The sequence below is a fragment of the Lutzomyia longipalpis genome, chromosome 1, assembly GCF_024334085.1.
Source record: "Lutzomyia longipalpis isolate SR_M1_2022 chromosome 1, ASM2433408v1".
In the NCBI taxonomy this organism is placed as follows: domain Eukaryota; kingdom Metazoa; phylum Arthropoda; class Insecta; order Diptera; family Psychodidae; genus Lutzomyia; species Lutzomyia longipalpis.
This window is the reverse complement of record NC_074707.1, coordinates 32,982,205-33,003,032: the sequence shown is the minus strand read 5'-3', so window position 1 is coordinate 33,003,032 and position 20,828 is coordinate 32,982,205. Positions and strand designations below refer to the sequence as shown.

The 20,828-nt window shown below is 35.0% G+C and overlaps 1 protein-coding gene and 1 non-coding gene across 2 annotated transcripts in view; one reads left to right on the top strand and one right to left on the bottom strand.

Moving 5' to 3' along the window:
• LOC129786050 (putative fatty acyl-CoA reductase CG5065) overlaps nt 1-20,828 on the top strand; it is an 824,046-nt gene that overhangs the window by 672,920 nt on the left and 130,298 nt on the right. The window lies entirely within an intron of this gene.
• Nucleotides 7,403-7,475, bottom strand: Trnav-uac (transfer RNA valine (anticodon UAC)). Its single transcript has one exon. It is a non-coding gene; the product is annotated as a tRNA-Val (tRNA).

Here is a 20,828-nt window from a genome sequence, read left to right as displayed (position 1 = left end):
CACTACATACTACGATGTACCAATTCCAGCTTCCAAACTTGTTGAGGGAGACCAAATCTTTATCACATTTATCAAATACCCTTCTTGCGACATATATATGGCCTGTTCTAGTGATTGAATCCTAATTTACTTCTAAATTTAAAAAAAAATGTATTAAAAGATATTGATTAATTTTTTTCAAATGAATTTATTAATTTTATATAAAATATGACAAATTTAACTTATTTAATATAACAAATTAAACAAACAATTTTTACCATCTTTTTCATTTTACTACATACTGAAGCGTAAGGCTTCGTGCAGGGGTTTTTAAAATAAACACGTCAAAAAAATTATAAAAAAAATAGTTTTTCTGGAAATTTAAAATTAAACACATAGGGTAATAGATTTTAAAAAGTATTTCGAAAATTCGTATGAACGATGCATATTTCATTTCTATGTAATATTTACGATCGATTAACACATATTTTGTTGAATTTTCCCTCATTCCCAAGATAGAAAATTCTTTTGTTTTATGTTTAAAAAAAAAAAAGAAAAATTTACCGGAAAATTAACAAAAATTATTTTTAATGTGTAGGTATAATTTCAGTCTACGCAGCGTATGTAAAGATCTTTCTGCTGTGGTTTTGGACGCCGGACAGGTTAAAATTGTCTTCAAAAATTTAAATATTTTTGGAATAATTTACTTTTCCTGCAATTTGTTGCAATTTCGAGCTGTTCAAATGATTGAGTCCCTGAAGTATATACAAAAACTAATGCAGGGCTATACAAAGTTTATTTACATACTTATTGCGCTTTTAATTTAAAATTCTCCCACATTCAGCGCTTTAACCAAATACTAATAGTTTTCAGATCCTTCCATTCTTCATAAATTTCTATCACTCAAATTAATTATTTTAAGTGAAATTGTTTGCGCTTTTCACAGAATCGAGTCTGATTTCAGCACTGATGACGTGGAGAAGGTACCCGTCACCATATAGATCCGTAGACACTAAATCGGATGCTAATGCAGACGACGTTGATGATCCGATCCGATACAGTGACGAATACCTTCTCCACGTGATACCTAAAAACATTTAATAAAAAAAACAATATTTTTCGAAACAATGAGAAACTACTCTTTCCTCGTTAGAAGTAATTGAAAAATAACAAAAGTTGGTTCTAAATGAAGATAAATTAAATTAGATTATGGAATTGATGTAAACAAAAGTAGGTGCTTGTTTCCTCTGGGGCTCCTTCCGTGTCCCATAGCCGGGAGCCGGGTCCCCATAATGTTACATCCTTCTGAGGCCACTCCTCCTCCACTGTGTCCGGTCGGATCCTAACCCACTCTCAGGCGTCCCGGGTCCCCGGGACCGAGAATTCTTCCACTTGGGGAAGCCGTGGATTCCTACCTCTTCTGATTGCCTCCCGGAGGGCAAAGAAATGGGCCCGCCAGAGTGCCTGCTGCCACTCCGGATATCGTGCAATTTCCGGGCCAAAATTCGTCCTTGCCTCTCTCCCAAATACTCTCAATGTGTTGTGAATCATTTCTTGATCTCGAACGTACAGAGAATTTTGAATTTGGTGTAGTAAGAAACTTTGAAATATTCCTATTATCTAATTATGGAAAGTTTGCAAATGGGACATGAGTTCCATCAATGATTCCTATTATTATTGTAATTAGCCAGATATTTGTAAAGAAGCTCACCAATGTCCTTCTGAGCTTCTGGGAGAAGTTGTACTACCTTGAATGATATAAAGGATGGGATATAAGTGAACTTTATAATGTGTGTGCCACGGTGCTCTACGGTGAAGGGGGTTGAGCCTACCTTAAAGATAGAATAACCTAGAATTTGTAATGAGGCTCTCAAGATCCAACTCCCGGAATATGGTGAAATTAGCGGGATTCCGGAGAACGGAATTTGGAGGAATAAGAAATTGTGTCTTTGCACTTAACTAAATTATTTACTAATTATTTAACAATTCAGCAATAAATAATGTCTAATTTGACCACTTATCGACGCTTGTATCAGCACTTGTATTAAAAACCTCCAAACTCCAGATAAAAAAAGTTTTTTACTACAAGTGCTGATACAAGCGACGATATGTAAATGATACCTACGTCTCGATATAGTGGGTGGAATAACTTTTTAGTATTTATAACGCAATCCCGGTCATAATTTGAATCAAGAATTCTCTTCGGTACTTTTCGAATGTTTTCCTTATTCTTAAGGCCTAAAAATGACTAGACTCCTCAATATTTTAAAGTGCAATTAAAAACTTTCGTGATATCGCGACAAATTGTTAGGTACATAAAATGAAGAATTAGTAGGTATAGAGAAAACGGATTACATAAAATTAGAAAACGTTATTAAATAGCTGTTTGTGATTCATTTACAAATTGTCAAGCCTATTGAATTGAAGATGAAAATATTGTTTAAAGTCAAATGCTACTCTTCGGCTTGTCAGATGATGAAGCACGTGTATTTAAGCCACGCGAGACGGCTCCCAAAAAACGCGAACTCTCAATAAAACCGTTAATTTATTAATGTATGATGCGAAAGATCGATGTGACGCGGCGATAAAATACGTGAGAAATTAATTCATTGATGGCACATGAGGTGAGGACCTGAAGGAAGGTATTTAGAAGAAGTTTAAAAAAAAACACAGAAATTTTTTTCAGATGGTTAGATCTTCAACTGTGTGGAAATAATGAAATTCACTCTTTAGAGGAATAAACTTTTTTATTTATTTTTTTTTACAAGAGTGTTGAGTAAGAACAAGCTGAGAGATTGTCTAGCGAGGAGGTATTATTATTCTGCATCAAAGTGCAATGGGATTTCATGTACCAGAAAATTGTTCCATATCCCTCAAAATCCTCATCAGTGTGATTTACACTCTTTGGGTTTTGTCGTGCAGCTATATATGGTTAGAAATGCCAAAGGCAAGCATGGTGAGCTTTATATTGAAAAGAGTGTGGATGGAGGAAAAAAAGAGCGATGTGTGAGGAAGGTATAGAATATCCCAGGTGTGTTTCCTTGTTGTCCCGAACCCAATTCATCAAGAGACAAAGGAACTTCTTTTTTTCCAACAACCAGCACCAATTCCTCGCCCGTTTTCCTGCTCTTCGACGCAGCTCAAGGAATACTTTTATTGCTATTGTGTATGAGCTCTCTTGAGTTGTTCCAATGGAGTGGAGGATAAGGAATACAACCAAGAAACTATTCTCTTTTTTTCTTTCATTTTGCCTACAGGAATACGTTGAAATTTCCCTAACACTGAACTAGAAAATTACAAGAGAGCGTTGCACAAAGTTAGCAAAATTGTGAAATAATAACCTTCCAGATAAAGATAAAGATGAAAACGAAAGAAAATTCAAAATTTCGTGTTGTTTGAGTGAAGGATAAAACTCAATTTTTCGCCTGAGAGTTTTGGTATTAATTCTGGAAATCGTGGAAGATTTTAAAAGGGTGCCGTTAAAGTGTCGGTTGATTTGGCAGAACGGTCGGTAATTTTGGAAAAAGTGTTGGTAGATTTGGTAAAAGTATAGGTAATAAAAGCAAAAGTACAGGTAAGTTAGGTCTAACTGAAAGTAATATTTGGAAAAATGGGATAAAAAAAATAAAATCATAAAAATAAAAAAAAGTCAATCATAACGCGTCCAGTTATAAAAGTTGGTATACCACAACGTGGAAGGGTAGTCAAGGTAAAAATAATTTTTTTTAAATAAAATTTATCAATTTTAAAGATAAAAAATGGTCATAATAATATCTATGTAATATTAATATTATAATATCTATAATTTTATTTAAAACGCAATTTAACAAATAACATAATTCCGTTTATTTCTTTAATTATAAAGATTTAAAAGTAACGCAAGAAATCGAGGGTTACATTGTAAAAACGGCTAAGTCGGTTCGGAGCTCACACCGTCTTAGCCGTTTTTACAATGCAGCCCTCGAAATGCTATTGAGCGTATAATGCAAAAATAGGAAAGAAAAATCCTTTGGGTTATTTTTCATACAAAAAAAATCCTAATTGCAAGAATTACAAGTGTCTGGATGGTAAGAATCATAAAAGTGATGGAAACAAATAAATTTTCGGCACCGGGCGCAACAAATGAAGCTGATCTTGTCACATCCTTCATGGCAGCACTTCTCCTTCAATACTTCTCTTGGGAAACAAGCTTGATTCACATTCAAGAAAGATGTCTTCTCGGGGATTTGCTTCGAGGCGTACCATACATGTTTTTAAAAAATCGCACAATGAATTATTTTAAGTAATAACTACATAAGTATATTTCGTCGCTTGTCGATAATTTTGTAGCCATATTTACTGACATGGGCGATATTCACTACTCAGTCGACCTTACATTTTTTTAAGTTGGTTTATAAGTAGGTCTTAAGGTTTTAAGCCAGCTTTTTTAAGTTGGACTTGGATTTACCTTAGTTGTCCTGATTTTCTGATTAAAGAACTTGAATTTGATTAATAATAAATCTTAAATTGCATTGATTAGAAAGCAAGAAATTTTTAAAAATTAAGTCTATGACTTTATTATAATATTTTTATTTTATTTTTTTTTTAATTGTAATAATTTTATTTATTTTTAATCAAATCCAAGGTCTTTAATCAGAAAATCTTACATAATCCAGGATAACTAAGGAAAATCCAAACCCGACTTAAAAATTTTAAGACCGGCTTAAAAAATTTGAGTCAGACTTTAAAAAAACTGATTTAAAGCCTTAAGCCTGACTTAAAATTGTAAACCCGACTGAGTAATGAATTCCGCTCCATATCTGCTTAATCTTTTATCACAGTTTAGCTATTAAGTAATAGCTGGACTGTGGTACTACTTAACATGGAAGGATCAAATGCGCCACCTACGGCGATTAAAGGAACTCAATTTATCTTTATCTACATAGTTCTCAACTCTGAGAATTTATTTGCATTTTGCCATGCTTTTGGTTGCAACAGAAATGATGGATTGCAAGAAGATCTTCTCTATGAGGGTTTTTTTTCTTGGGATCCTTGTCTGTGTGTGTATGTGTGTGCAAGCAAAGAGAGAGTTGGTTATGAGGTAAATGAGGATATTGCTGCGAAAGGGATTTTTCGGAGTAAAATAATTTCACAACTTTTCGCAGGTATGAGAGTAAGATTCGCTTCGTCTTCCAGAATATTGTATTCGTTGTGAGAATGTTGAGAATCCGCTGAAGGGTGAAATTTCTTCGTATGGTGAAATACAATGGAGGATGAAGATTATAATTTAAATATTAATACAATTTCCTTCAAATTATACTGTAATTTGAGTGTAAGGCCACTGGTGGAGTGACAGAAAAATGAATTTTTGGTAAATAGGCGAGTCTCCTCTTTTTTTGTGAATACGTTGGGTGTTCTTCTCAAATTGAGAAAGGAAAAGGAAGTGCTTTGTTGTTATTTCGGTGTCTTTTTTCAGCCTCGTGAAATCTCTTCTTCATTTTTTTCTTCTTGTCTTCTCATTAAACATCTTACCGACGAAAGGTATATAGAAGACCTTCGGAGAATATATAGAAGTAAATTTTCATGCAGCAAATTGATATTCTTTCCTTTTTTGGGTGAATCCCTTCCAAGGAGTGCGGAAAACCGCAAAATTCATCTTTAAGAAGAAGGAGAGAATAGAGAAATTATTATGGATATTTTATGATGATTCTTAAGGATCCTTTCTGTTGTGTTGCCCTTGATGATTTTCACAGAGAGCACACTGAATCACACGATGGGGACCTCCTTCCACCTCTCATTTTCCTCCGCATTGTTGAATATATATTGTGTGTGATTCACGATGGTAGTGAAACGACGCAATTACAACAATGCTAAAAGGGGAGGAATCGGTGTCCTTTTTTTGTTGTTGGTTCCTTCATCGTCCCAAGCTCTGTCCGCTCTTCAACTGTGCAGGGGTTGCGTTGTTTGCCATATGGCGCTATAATTCACTGGGTGAATACGTGGAAAAGACCAGTGAGTTCATCCGGTTATGGTGGCGAAAATTCACTAAACACACCATTTGAATGGATAATAATAACTTGTTGCGCAATAAAATGCGCTCCTTTGGTGTTTTGGCGCGTAATTTAGTGAGAGGGTTCGCGAACTAACCCTCAAGGGTTGATTTTTCTCCCATCCCACCATGTTTTATGATACATGTTGATTCCCTGCTGGCCTTGAAAATTTCCTTTTTGCCATGTCCCATTCGCCATCCCTCTTCCCAAATGAGCAGAGTTCGTGAAAAAAGGGATTAGAAACTTACACATGGGCCCCTTGAAATTCTCCTGTTGTTGCACACATTTCATTTTACCCTCAACGTACATAGCTCAAACAGGATGGTTGATTTCTATATAACTGACATTGAAATAACTAATTTGAATATGATTTCTCTATTTCTCATACATATTAAGCATAGAGAAATCCTTTTTAAATTGAAAATTCAAAAAAAAATTCTCCATATATATCCTGTTTTAACTACATTTTCTATGATTCTTCTACAACAGCTGACCTTGAAAATCCTTTCTTGGCATTTCCAGAGTGTTTAGCGTATGAAGGGATGATTCATTCCATGTGGAAAATATTGCAACAGTTCCAACGTAAGCGAGGGGACGCAGAAATTCACATCCCCTTTGGGAATTAAATCAAAATAAATCGATATAGGAACGCCTTCTGCATTGAAAAATCAATAGAAATATTGTGACCTTGATTTCTCATTGTACATATCGTTGTACATCAATACATACATTTCTCACAAATAAAAAAATGTTGACGGTTTTAGAGGTATTTAATTACATCCGTCATGATCCTCAGGGTGATCATGGATCAATTTTTAATGTGATTAAAGGGAATTTGAAATTTATAGGGTAATTAAGAGGGATGATGTGGATGAGGATATAAAAAAATCAATAATAATAATCATAATTTATGTATGTAATGTAGGTATAATAGTTATCTGTAAGAATTATTACGTTACAGGTGATTTTTCTACATTAAAAACTTTTCAATTATGAAGACATGGGGTGAAATGAATCAGCTTCTATGGAGTATTTTCTGTTGTTTTTGTGCCCCCAAATGTGAAGAAAAATTCTTTCATATAATTTTGCTTTTTGTAGCTGTGAGAAATGGGATTTTTTAAAGCTTTTTTGACACACTTAAGTCACTTACTAAACAATTGTCTTCCCTACAATTTAATCCGTGAAGATCACTACTTTAAAAAAATGTCATAAAAAACGGATTTAATTACCGTAGAAATTTTAACGTGAAATATCAACAAGTTAAATTACATTTTCCTCAAAAGAAATAAATAAAACTAAGCAAAGTAAGCAAAAAATGTCTTTAACACTTTAAAATAAAAAAGTAAAATTAATTTTAACATGTAAAACTTGAAAAAAAACTTTAAAAAAAAAGTTGGTTCCGTCCAGGATCGAACTGGAGACCTTCTGCGTGTAAAGCAGACGTGATAACCGCTACACTACGGAACCATGAGTCATTCGCGAATAATTTTATTCGACACCGCGGCTGAGTAATTATTTCAAAGAAAAAAATGTAAACAAACATTTCAATTAAATTCGAATGTTGGATTAGTTATGTGCTGAAAATTAATGAGTTTAATAATTTCCATATCTTGGTTTATAAAAGGAAGTCTGTCTGTCTGTGGCAAATGAACCCCACAGAAACGGCTGAGCCGATTGTGATAAAATTCGCTATGGAGGTAGAGGAAACCAATTGCAAGCGCTTTATGGGATTTCGCCTCCACCCCCTCTCTCAGTCATAGCGCCCCTAGAATTGTTACTTTATAGTTTTTTTGAGATTCAAATTGAAAAATAATATTTATATTTTGTATCATATTTGCTGTTGTTTCTTTTTGTGTATTGATATTGGCAAAACGATTGAAGTCAGCATTGCCTTATAAAGAGGTAGAAAAGCATACCTTAGCTTCCTTAGCTTTATGTTTGCTTCAAGTTGTCACTTGAGTTGTTTCTTCGTAAATTTCGTCCAACAAATTGTTGAAGAGAATTATTCTATTCTGTATGTGTTTAGCAATATCTGAGACTAAAACCTTTAAGAACTTTAAAAATTACTTTTTAAAAAAAAAAACCTAAAAAAAATTATGTACAATTGCCAAATTTGTACAAAGTAATAAAATCTATCAAAAGAAAATTTAACAAATCATTACAAAACATATCATCGTTAAAATTATGTTAGTAATTAAAAGAACATTTTATTTATAGCAACATCAGACACTAAGAAACTCTTCATTATATATGTGGAGCTTGAGTTCCTTCGCTGTTTTACTCCTTCTGAGTAAAAATTTTGATGCTTTTTCAGTTTCGAAGTTCTATTTTTTCCGAACACATTGACTAGCAGGGGTGCATTTGATTATGTCCAAAATGGACTTCATTTGTTCTGGACATAATGTAATGTAATGCACTACACCCATTACGTTATGATTATGATTACGTTAGTATTATGACTTTTTTGCAAATAAAATAAATATTAGAATTTAAAGAAAAAAAATAAATAATTAGACAAAAAATAAAAAGAGTTGACTAAAATAAAAGTATTTTTCAGAAGGAAGTTGAATGAGGTTATCTAAACTAGACAACTTTCTTATTATGGAATATTTATTTATTAATTGTTATCAGTAAGATATCTTACAAAGTATTCATTGCTTTTTTTTCTAAAAAAAACTATCATTGAAATCATTTGCAATTCGAAGTACAATGATGTTTTCAGACGGGATGCAACTATTAAAAAACAAAATAATCTCAGCGTTTACTTCTTCTCAGTTGTTCATTCTTTCTTAAGTTCTGATGGATCAGCTTTTGGAATTAACACTTGCACCTGTGATACTTCCTTTTCGACTTATTTTGACCTCTTCATGGTGAATAGTGCTTTCCCTTTTCCTTATATTAATATTTTCGAGTTTAAGAAAACTAAAATGATGCATGGTTTGGTAGACTTTAGGATCACTGGTTTTTTTCAAACTCTGTATTTGATAGTGGGTTTTTACTAAATCGATGTTCGTTAGAGCATAGAAATCCTAACTGCTAGTAACGACTGGTAGTTAAAATGTATGATATTAAATCGGAGGCAGTCTCAGATACTGCTTCCGATTTAATATTATACATTAAGCCAGAGCTTTAGACCCTACAATTTTATTTACATAGACCTGATAGACTTGTAGGAAAATAATTTTACAGTCAGGTTTTGATTAGCGTCATGTCGAATGTACTTACCTAATAAAAAAATAATAAGAAGTACATCCGATGTGACGCTAACCAATACCTGACTGTAGGTATCGGTTAAAACTATCATCGGTCAAATAAAAATGGATTTCGTTCTACATTATCTGTTTGTTATCAAATCCAGAAACCTTTCTCCTCAGCTGCAAAATTTTATTGCAATATTCGAGCCTCCATGATGGGTCGGTTCATTGTGGATTTGTGAGGCCTTTGTGGTGAGATGGTACCATCATCCTCCATACTGTACCTCACTATGTCGATAATTTCGGTGGTGTTGACTACTCTCGTCCTGCTCCTCCTGGTGCTTTAAAGAAACAAAAAATGTTTTGAAATGTTTCCTATTCAAAGAATAGGATATATGGTTTCCATTTTCTTGGATTGGAGTGTACCACCGCCGAATTGTTTGTCTTGATGGGATTAGATGGTTGGGAAATTCTTCCCTTAGTATTCTGTTTATTATTAGATAGAATACGAGTTGGACAAGTAAATTGTTACAATTCTTCCTCGTTTAGCCCTAGTAAAACTTTCCATTTTAAGGAAATATATTTCAAAGCTTGATCGTATATTTAACCCTTTAAGGACCGTGAGCAATTTACTGAGCTGAGTATACCAAAACCTTTTTCGATTTTAGATTTGTCGTTCTTTATGATCCGGTGAGTCCAGGTGTCATTTTAAGATCTATAAAGACATCTTTAGTATCAGTTTGTGGTTAACCATTTAAGAACCGATGAAACGTTTTCGTCCCATAGCTCGCTTTTGAAAATGTCTAATTTTAGCTAGTTAATTTTTATTTATGGAACCAAAATCTATGCAGAATTACGTCTTTATGATTCCTAAAAACTTAAAATCACAAAAGGATATCCCCAACGACTCACAGGACCATTATACAATTTTGTTTTCTTCACAGTTGGGTTGAAAGTTCTGGCTTTGTTTTGGTCTATCCTGAATTAAATTTTACTTTTGGCTCATTAAATATTCTGTGGTCTTTAAAGGGTTAAAACTATGAAAAATAAGAAGAATTAATACCTAGAAAGGCTTCATATTTAATTGCTTATTTCATTGTATGTATTTTGCAAAATTTTTCCAATGAGAATTTGAACATTTAAAGCATCGAAGATCTCTGAAAGCACCAATTGATTGCCCTGGGAAAGCAAGCAAAATGCATATAAATATTTAGCCATTGTTGGACATGAGAATGCATTTGAATTGAAAAAGACATTTTGAGCCATTGAAATCGTCCACGATTAACTCGATTATGAGATAATGGAGTCAATAAATATATAAATAACGATTTAAGTTTTGACCACATGTGGAGCAGCTGTCATAGGGTCGCTCTGTGTGCAAGTTCTACGTTCAATTTATCGTCAATTCTGTTGAGTATTTTGCGACAGGAGTCTCTCTTAAAAATGATATACAGCTTCCGAGAAATTCGCAAAAGAAGAATTGTCCCGGTAAAAATGTACGAAACGTGAAATTGTCCATTGGACTTGCTTCAGCAAACTTTAGTATTGGTGCGTTTCTGCTGAAAAAAATGGCAAGAAAATGCAAGAAGTTGAAGAAAAACACCTGCGTGGACATTGCAAAAATTTCGTAAAGTCCGAGGGTGATTTTTTTGGGTTTCAAGAGAAATTTCTTTTGACTTTAATCCTGCAACTAAAGGGGATTTAAGGTGGCAATCCTTTGGCTCTGCTTCAACACGCAGACTTCCTTATGTTGAGTTTGGCTTCCACGAAGACATATTATTGGTAGGATAGACACATGCAAGATATGGTGATGATAAAAGAGGGACAGGTGGTGTCAATTATTCATCGTGTGTTCCTCCAAGATCTTTAATTTGAGAGAGGTTTTGTATATATGGAGGCACACAGCACACCTTTCTCACCTTGCTTCAGTTTTTTTTTTGTTGCTGTATCCATTTTTCCCTTCCGTTTCCCGGGGAGGGAGTGAACGCACAGCATTTTTTTTTTGGAAGCAGCTGACCAGCATTTCAATACTAATTGCAATCACTTTATAGGTCATAATTACATTTTAGCAGTGTGTAAGACATTAAAAAATATTATGATGTATTTTACGATTAGGCTGCTAATAAATTTCAACGCGGGTTGGGGGATAGGAGAGCAAGCACATTGTTTACAAATGCAATTATCATGTAATGTTCTTCTACTACTGGCCACCGTTTTTTTTTTCTTAAACATACATACATATAGTGCTTTCTCTAAGTGGTTGGACGCTTTCGAGAGGAAAACTACATTTATACCGTTTTCCCCTGATAAAATCAATTGTTCTCCACTTCTAATAAAACACACCAAAGTTTAATTTATGCATTCTACACATAGGTAATTCGTAGAGGTTCTTTGTTCTTATTACCATTTTGATTTCTCAACTGTTCTCCGTGTCTCTCTGTCGTTGTTTTTCATATTATTTTTCCATTTTTTTTAACCAGAAGGAAATTATATTCATCTCTGCTGGGCTTTTGGGTGTCTCATATGAATGGCTGAGGGAAGGTGAGGGACGATAAGCAACAATAAAGAGAAAGAAGTGTAGGCAAAAAAAAGCATAAGTTTTTGAAAAAAAATCCATCAAGTTGTTTGGCTCTAACATCTGCTCCATGTTATGAGGGAGGGGTATACAGTCAGTGTTGTAAGTTTAGAGACATTGTTTGAAATTCTGTGTTTATTTCTTCAAATTTATTTTCTGCAATGAAAAAGTTAGAGTGTCTTAAACAAAAGATCATTCTTAACAAATTTTTGATAATCCCTAAAAGAAATTTCTAACAGAAAGTTAAGATGCTGTGTTACTAAGCTCTTATTTTACCTCATCTAGCATATATTTCTTGAAAGTACTTTTTTTTAAACAGTGTGCACAGTTTTTTTCGGCTGCGCCATTTGACATAGGGTGATAAGGTGGTGCGATCATGTGGATAATACCTTTTAATTTGCAAAAATTCGCGAAATCTTTTGACTGAAATGGGCTTCCATTGTCTGACACAATTCTATCCAGCAATAACGCGACGCAAGGCTAAGAAATCAAATGAAGAAACGATACTTTATTTATCGAAGAATACCGTACAAAACTAACCTATAAGTGCAGCACGTCCAGAATTAGTTGTCTGGCACGCAAGGATCAAAATTTTTGCACTTGAAGTAATATAATTTTCTCTCACGATAACTGTAGCATTTCAGCTTCAATTTTCATATGTAGAGACTCAATTTATACATACATAATTTATTTATCTTATATAATACATAAGAGAAATGACTGACCCAAGCCTAGAGGCTGTTACCCATACATCTTGTTAAGAAACTCGTTTTCGTTGTTTTTTCTCACTTGCTCCTTGTCAAATTGTATTGTGCTGTCACTGTCAAACAAGAAACGCGGTTATAAAACATAGAAATTGCCTTTCTTGTTTGACAGTGACAGCGCGACACAGTTTGATGAGGAGCAAGTGAGGAAAACCAACGAAACCGCGTTTCTTAACAAAAGGTATGGGTACAGCTTTAAAGTCGCGCGATCTTGTGGATAGTACCGTTTGATCTGCAAAAACTCGCGAATTTCTTTGACTGGAATGGGCTCCCATTTGTCTGACACGATTCAGTAATTAACGACGAGGAGCACGACCTGGATCAGTTGCTGCTGGTACATTGGATCAAAATGTTTGCACTTGCAGTAACATAATTTTCTCTCACGCTAAGTGTAGCATTTCAACCTCATATTAGTTGGTGTTCCACTTCGTGGCCAACACCAAGTATTGTAATCGTCGGAAAAACCGACCCCCTCAGATCGGGCTCAAACTTTGTATGAGCACGTTTTAGACATCCCACATTACGAAAATGGTGGTGGAAAAAAAAGTGTTCCGGCCGGCCGGCCTGCCGTCCGGGACTCCACATTTTGCCTTATAACTCAAGAACGGCAGCAGATAGAGACTTCCGGTTTGAAGTTTTCAATAGAAATGTGGGTGTAAAATTTCATTTTTTCGCATTTTCAAAATCCAAGATGGCCGCCGTCCGCCATTTTGAAATACTGTCAACCACTTCCCTTACAGCTAGAGGTCTGAAATTTTAGTATGTTGTAGAGCTCAGTGAGACGTTTTCATCGACTATTCATACTTGAAAATCGGTCAAGCGGTTTAGCAAATATGGCGGCCTAAAGCAAAAAGTGTTTTTTCAATATAACTCGAGAACAGCTTGACCGATTTTGATCATCTTGGTATCAAATGAAAGGTTTCAAGAAGCCCTACAACTGTCTAGAACATTTCAAGTTCCAAAAACATCCGCAAGAGGCGCTAAAATCAAAAACAAAAATTGCCTAACTTTAAGGGGCAATATCTCCGAATCCCCATTAGGCAAATCTTTTAAATTTTGATATGTTGTAGCCTGACTCAATATCTTTCACCAGTCCGAAAATGAAGAAATTCTATGTCGCCGTTTAGAAGATATCGCAGTTTGAAAAATTCTTGAATTTGAAAAGTTCTAAGAGCCATATCTCTTGAACGGCTTGTCCGATTTTGCTCAACTTGGTATCAAATTAAAGGTTTTGCAATTCTCTACAACTTTCTAGAACTTCAGAAACCTTTAAAACCATTCCTTCGAGACAAAAAATGCCAAAAACTGTTTTTGTGAAACAAAAATCCGCCATTTTGTGTTCTGGAGGTGACCTTGAAAATTATTGAAATTTATGTCAATTTATAGCCTGTTTTAATACCTTTCCAAAACTAGTCAAGAAATTTCTGTAGGTCTTATAGAACCATAGATATGACCTTTTTTATCTTTCAAATTGCCGAATTTTGCAAAAAAAATCAAAATCTAATAATTCTGCTCACAAATTGCATTACAATGCATAAACAAACTTCTACACATTGTGGGACACCAACTCTTATAACTGGACGCGTTATGATTGACTTTCATAAGTAGAGACTTAGGATGCTCCTCCATTCAAACTTAACATCAAATTTTGACTTTTCCGCGATGTTAAGTTTAAACGGAGCAGCATCCAAAGTCTTACATCGTTGAGTATGTTTTAACTAACGTTTTATTTTCATATTTTGGTAATCGCATTTATCTAAAAAAAAATGTTTCTTCCTGCAAAAAAAAAGAGTCTTTCTATTAAAGCCTTTGCGGCCACGCGCTGGCTTCCACGTGAACAACTTCCGGCTCCCTCGTGGCAATCACTCACTCACTCTTTATGCATTTTTAATATTATATTAATATTATAATTAACTGATTTTTATTATTTCACTTTATTTAAACGTAATTCAACTTCACTCAATAAATTTTCACATTAACACTGACAAATGTCACTATGCCTTATTATTTTTCCCCAAAGGGAAAGTTGGTGTTTTCTATTAACACGTTTGATTCTTCTTACGCCTGTTAAAAGCGCGTACATGACGTTTTGCAGTTAGAACGTTTTATTTGGCCTCCATTGTGTAAATTTGATGCATTTCTAACTAGGAAAAATCATCAATTCCCAAAAAAAAATTGGGAAAATTAAATGTTTCACGTTTGGGTCAGCATGTGACCCAAAAAAATGCAAAATGGTTAAAACGACTTTAAGTCACCAGAGAATACTACATTGAATTTTTAGAATGTTTGCATAAAAGTGTTTGGAAGTGTATATTGAGTGCGTGCATGTGAATTTCATTCTCTCTTTTATTCTCCTGATGCCAATAGTACTGTTTTCGGACATTTACAACTTCCGCCCAAAGAATTGATCCAATTCCTTGAGGAGTAGCAATCCATCCTCAATGGATACATTTGACAATTTTTTGGAGTCTCTACCCTCCTTGCTTGCCTCATCAGAGGCACTCTGTGATGTTTCTCGCGGGAACCTCAAGAGAACGGGGCTGTGAGGAATGAAAATTATATACAGCTCTTTTCATTGATGGCCATGTGATGTGGAATAATGTGGGCAAATTTGAATTTCTTCTGGCACTTCTTTTTTTTTTTGCTGCCCTGCGTGCCAACTCTGAAAAGGTGCAGCAATTTGCGAAAACCATCTGCTCCGGTTTAAGGAACGCCAATACACAAGAAGACCCATTTCAATTTTTTGGCCACAAAGGCCGGGGTACTTGCAGTATGTTCGAGTTTGTATAGTCCCTCTTATGCTGCTGAGGTACACACTGGTATATGGCTCCCATTGCCTCTCCCATACGCACACATCGCGTATGCTGTTGCTTTTTTATGCTGCCTGGATGGTTAATGCATGGCAACGATCAGAAGTCCCGATTTGTGAGTCTGATTGCCAGAAATTTTCTTTCTTCTCTTTTTGACCTCTCAATGTCCGGACTTGTGGTTTTTTTAGCTGTGTTTCTTTCAGACACAGCTTTTGTGTACCGAGCAAAATCGAAAGTCGTCAGATCGGGCTCAAACTTGGGATGAGCACGAATTAGGGTCCCCACATTCCAAAAAACGTATGCGCCAAAAAAATTTTTTTCCGGCCGGCCGTCCGTCCGTCCGTCCGGCCGGATCATAAACTTAAATTGCAAGAGAACGGTGATAGATAGAGACTTGCGGTAAACGGCAAAGTTTAAATATCGACCTGAAGAAATCCGATTATGAGGTCAAATCCACCCCCCCACCCCCCCGTCCGCCATTTTGAATAACCTCAAAATTTTGTTTTCGCTATATCTCAGCCGCTATTACAGCTAGAGGGCTGAAATTTTGATATGTTGTAGGGGCCATCAATACCTTTCCAACGATACCTCATTTTCGAAAATCGGTCAAGCCGTTTAGTCAATATGGCCGCTACAATTTTTCATCGAAAATCGACCATAACTCGAAAACGGCTTAACCGATTTTGATCAACCCGGGCTCAAATGAAAGCTCTCAACAAACCCTACAACTCTCTAGAACATACAAAGTTTCAAAAATGACCGCTAGAGGGCCAAAAATCAAAAACAAAATTTTCGATTAGTTTTCGATGAATATCTCGAAAACGACGACATAAATTTTTTTCATTTTTTCATATGTTGTAGCTGACCATATTATCTAGCTTCATGCCAAAAATGAAGAAAATCTATGGATCCGTTCTCGAGATATAGCCTTCCAAAGTTGGCATGTCATATCTCGGGTTCTACAAGTCCGATCTTGATCAACTCAAGCGCAAATGAAAGGTTTCGAGAAACCCTACAAATGTCTAGAACATTGCAACTTCGAAAAATGACCGCAAGAGGCGCTAAAATCGAAAACAAAGTTTTCGAAAATTTCGAACTCGAATTTTTCGAAAATGGCGACATAAATTTTTTTCATTTTTCGATATGTTATAGCTGACTTCGAGACCTTTCAAACAAAAAAAAATTTATGAAAATCTATGGATCCGTTCTCGAGATATGGCCTTCCAAACATTTCTTAGGGTATGATTCAACTTTTCCCGACTTTGCGCGTATTTAAATTAATTCGCGTTCTAGTTTGCTCTCACAAAATTGGTACACTGAAAGAAACACAGCTCCCGTAAGCTTGGTCAGCTTACCAGTACATTTTTCATTTGGAGGGTCCGGGCGGGGGGCTTTTCAGGCCCGCTGCATTACCGCTTGCATCTCAACCATTTCACCTCCCCGGGCCCCGTGTGTGGTTGGACCCTTTTCTGGGTGCATCTTTGTTTAATATTTTTGGCGACAGGTGTTTTTCGACGCGGCCACATTTCGATGCTTCCTCCATGTCCCCCCCGCCCCGTGGTTCCACTCATACTCACACTGGATCGGGCCAACACTGCAAGAACATTTGCTGTGTTGGAGAAAAATTGCTCCAAGAACCAATGGCCAATAAATTATTCCAATATATGCAGCCACGGTGACTTGGGAGTGTATTTTTGAGACGAAAGAATATAGAATTTTGTCAAATTGTTTCTATTGTGCTGTTTGGAGGTACAGAGAGAGAGTCACTTTTGTTGAATGAAGGCTTCCGGGGTGGAAAGAAAACAATTTTCTCGAGAACTCTGTACACTGCAACAACAATAAATCGTGAAATTTCCAGAAGGTGTCAATTATATCGTTAAAAAGTCAATTGATTGCCCAAGTTTGGTACCCATAATCATAAATTTTAGCTTGAGTGTCTTCATTGGAAAGCTCTATTTGGTGTTTTTCAACATGTCTGTTTCTACCATTCAACTGCCACCTAACCTTGAACTATTATTGTGAGGGAGACTACATATTATGTATGTATATAACAGTACACTGGAAGTAAGTCCTTAAGGTAGGAGTGTTCTCAAGAACAATTTGTAATGCTCCGAGGAACTATTTAAATATATATGCATACCATGTGTTTACCTGCATTCTATACATAATTTTCAAACTTAATTTCCATGTTTGATGGTTATTTATGATTACGAACTACCTCCACCTACCTTTCAATTGAACAGTAATCTGCAGGCAGCAAATTTTCATTTGAGAAAAACATATTTTTTAGATTTAAAAAATTAAATTTTATTTAGATTTTAATTTATTACATAATAGGTTTGATGTTTGTCCCCTAGGTAACTGTATGTACAAAACGGATTGTTTTCAAATTAATTTTTTATTATTTATTTCTTAAGGAAAACAGAAAATCTTAAAATATCTGACAATCTTAAACGAATTTCCATAATTTTTAATGTTAAATATCTTGAATTTATAATCAATAAAATTAAATTAAAATTTGAAAGTTTGCAAATTAATATTTTTTAACTAAAACACTATATAAAAAACATAAAAATATATAGAATTCTCACGCACACGTGGTCTCTGAATTAAATCAACAAACCTCAAGGAAAGACCATAGAGATGGCAAAGAATTTTCTAATCCTAGACTTAGGGATCTAACGAAGCAAGAATAATAGGTTCGTTTTTAAAAATTCATTCTCGGCAGACTCGACAAAAGAGGGGTGCTATAGCACGGGGGATGAATTCCTTACTTGGGAGCCGGGGCAAAAAAAAAGTGAAGGCTTCAGCTTTTCAAAAGGATACCTCGTGTATCGACGATGGTTTCGACATGAAACCCTGAGAATGGTCGTTGGAACCGAACATTGAACATCTGCCTCGCATGGAAAAATACTGCCACGGAGGGATAAATACACATAAGAAGGATTTTTCAAATGAGAAAAGGACCCATTCGGGAAATCTTGTTTTGATTCTCCTATAAGCACACAATGAAGGACCTCAAGTACTATGTACAACCCAAAGATCCTGATTGCATGATCAATGCCATTCATTGTAGGCGGCATAGTGGGGGTCTCAATCGTTCGCGATCGTCGGCAATTTTTTTTTTGGGTGGGGGAACAGCTCCAAAAGATGAGAGAAGACAAATTCCCTCTCTTCTTTTTTTCTCTCTCTTTTTTGTACATCGTATTATCGTTGATTTTGCTTTCTCTGCGCATTCTTTGAACACTCACCGTCCTACGTCCCTCAGTCGGGGGGATGGGTAAAAGTGTGTGTGTGTGTGAGGATTTCAATGGAAAGATTCAGAAAGAGTGTGCATAGAGGAGAATTAACAAAGAATGGTAGGGGAGAGAGAAGTAGATCAAGTAAGTTTGATGGAGGAAGAATGTGTATGCGATCAGTTGGAGAGAGGTCGCTCTTTTGTACGAAGCGCAACAAATAGTACACGTGGTACACGTAAACAAAGAAAAATCTAAAAATATTTTAAACTTTTAAATGTTTTTGAATATGATAGGATGAAGAAAATACAATTTCATAAGAATTATGTTGAAGATTTTTTGTTCATTCTTCAAAGAGTGTACAGGAGCAATCCTCCATTTATGAGCTGATATTTCATAAAAAGTTTATTATTAAGGTTCATATTAGAAGTACAATGAGACCTCAGTACAACGACCAATTGGATAAACTACTTTCGCGCATTGAAAACAATAACTATGAAAAAGATATTTAAGTGGTCGTTGTACTGAGGTCTAATTGTATGCATTTTCAATTCTTTTAGAGCGTAAGACTTCTTAAATCTAAATTTTTTATTAATTACAAAATTTTTTTTAAAAAAACCCTGTAGAAATAAAATATTTTAACCTATTTCATTTTACTAAAATTTCAGTAAATTCAAAAAAAATATTATATTACTAAATAGAATTTAGAAATCCTTAGAACTGGTATAAAATTGTAACTAAATAGACACACGGATTAAATAATAATTATATCCAACGAGTTGGGATCAAGTGTTTCCCCTTAATCCATTTCCAGGAAATGCTACTCTGTTAGGTGGTACACCACAAACATGGGATATCATTGAATGAAAAAGTAAATTTATTTCAAATTAACATTGTAGAAAAAAATATTTGATTAATTAGCAAAATATGGTTTTCCTTCGTCTTTATTTTTTGTTATTACAACTTTCATGATTTTAATCTTGTTATGTTATCGAAAAAAAATCCTCTTTTCGTTCTTATGTTCTATTTTGAAAACGAATATCCTTTTGTTACCATACATTAATTCAAGATCTCTATCGATATCAAAGAAAACAATTACACTTAATTTAATTTTTGATAAAAATGCTTACATTTTTTCCTCTTAAGCTAATACACAAAACAAAAACGCGAGGATATGTAATCTACAATTGAAAGTTGTGTTATCATGTGAATCGGATAACTTCTCGCGTCACTCGCAATCGATGCCTCCTATGTATTTCCCATAACTTTATAGTTTTTGAGAGTGAAGTCATTCAATGTCGAAAGCAGAAAATTATAAATATTGAAGGTTCCAATGGAATAACGTGGTTAACAACTTATAAAAAATCGTATGGCGTTTACCACATTATTCCATTGGAGCCTTCAGTCCTTTCGATCGACAACGATATTGTTGCCAAAGGTTTTCAAAAAGATAAGGAAAAAGGTTCTCCCTTTTCAATTCACATAACTTCTGGATTCCTGCGATTATGCTCATCAACCAAGTGATGTCCAGGTGAGATACGTGCCTCCGAGCATGACCCTACTTTCATCCACTTTCCGTATAACTAACTTCAAATTTTTGACGGTTTAGTTTTTGTACAATTGGAGGTGTTAAAGCTTCGTAGAGAACGAAATTAGAGCACAGAAAAGAGAACTGTGGGATGATCATGGAAATTCAATATCAGTGCATCATCTTCAACTCTTTCAACATCCTCCTCGCGCTGTGTGAGAGCATCATTTTCCACTGTTTTCACGACAATTTCACCAACTACCTTATCGTCCTCCCCAGAAAGTCCCCGCACTTCTTTAATTTATAATACTGCGACTTTGATAACTTACGTATTCTTCCGCTGCTAATCATGGTTTCACGGCTCTCAGGGCTTTTCTCCTGATCACATGTGCACTGAACATTTTGACATACTGAATGACGGCTTCTTTATTTAAACAAAATTAGTCCTCTGATTTTTGGCATAGGGTATTGTACAAATCTTATTTCTTTTACGATTATTTTACTACCCGTAGGAATAAAATAGCATGTTTCTCGATTTGTCAAAAATATCTATATTATCTGCCGATTAATCTTGAAGACATCTTTACGACTGCTCGAAGCCCCTACCCTGTGCCCGCTAAGTATAATTATAATTTTTAGTCTATTACCCCCTTGCTTCTACTAAAAACTGATACTCGTTGCAGTTCAATCCCATTTTCATCAAAGAAAATATT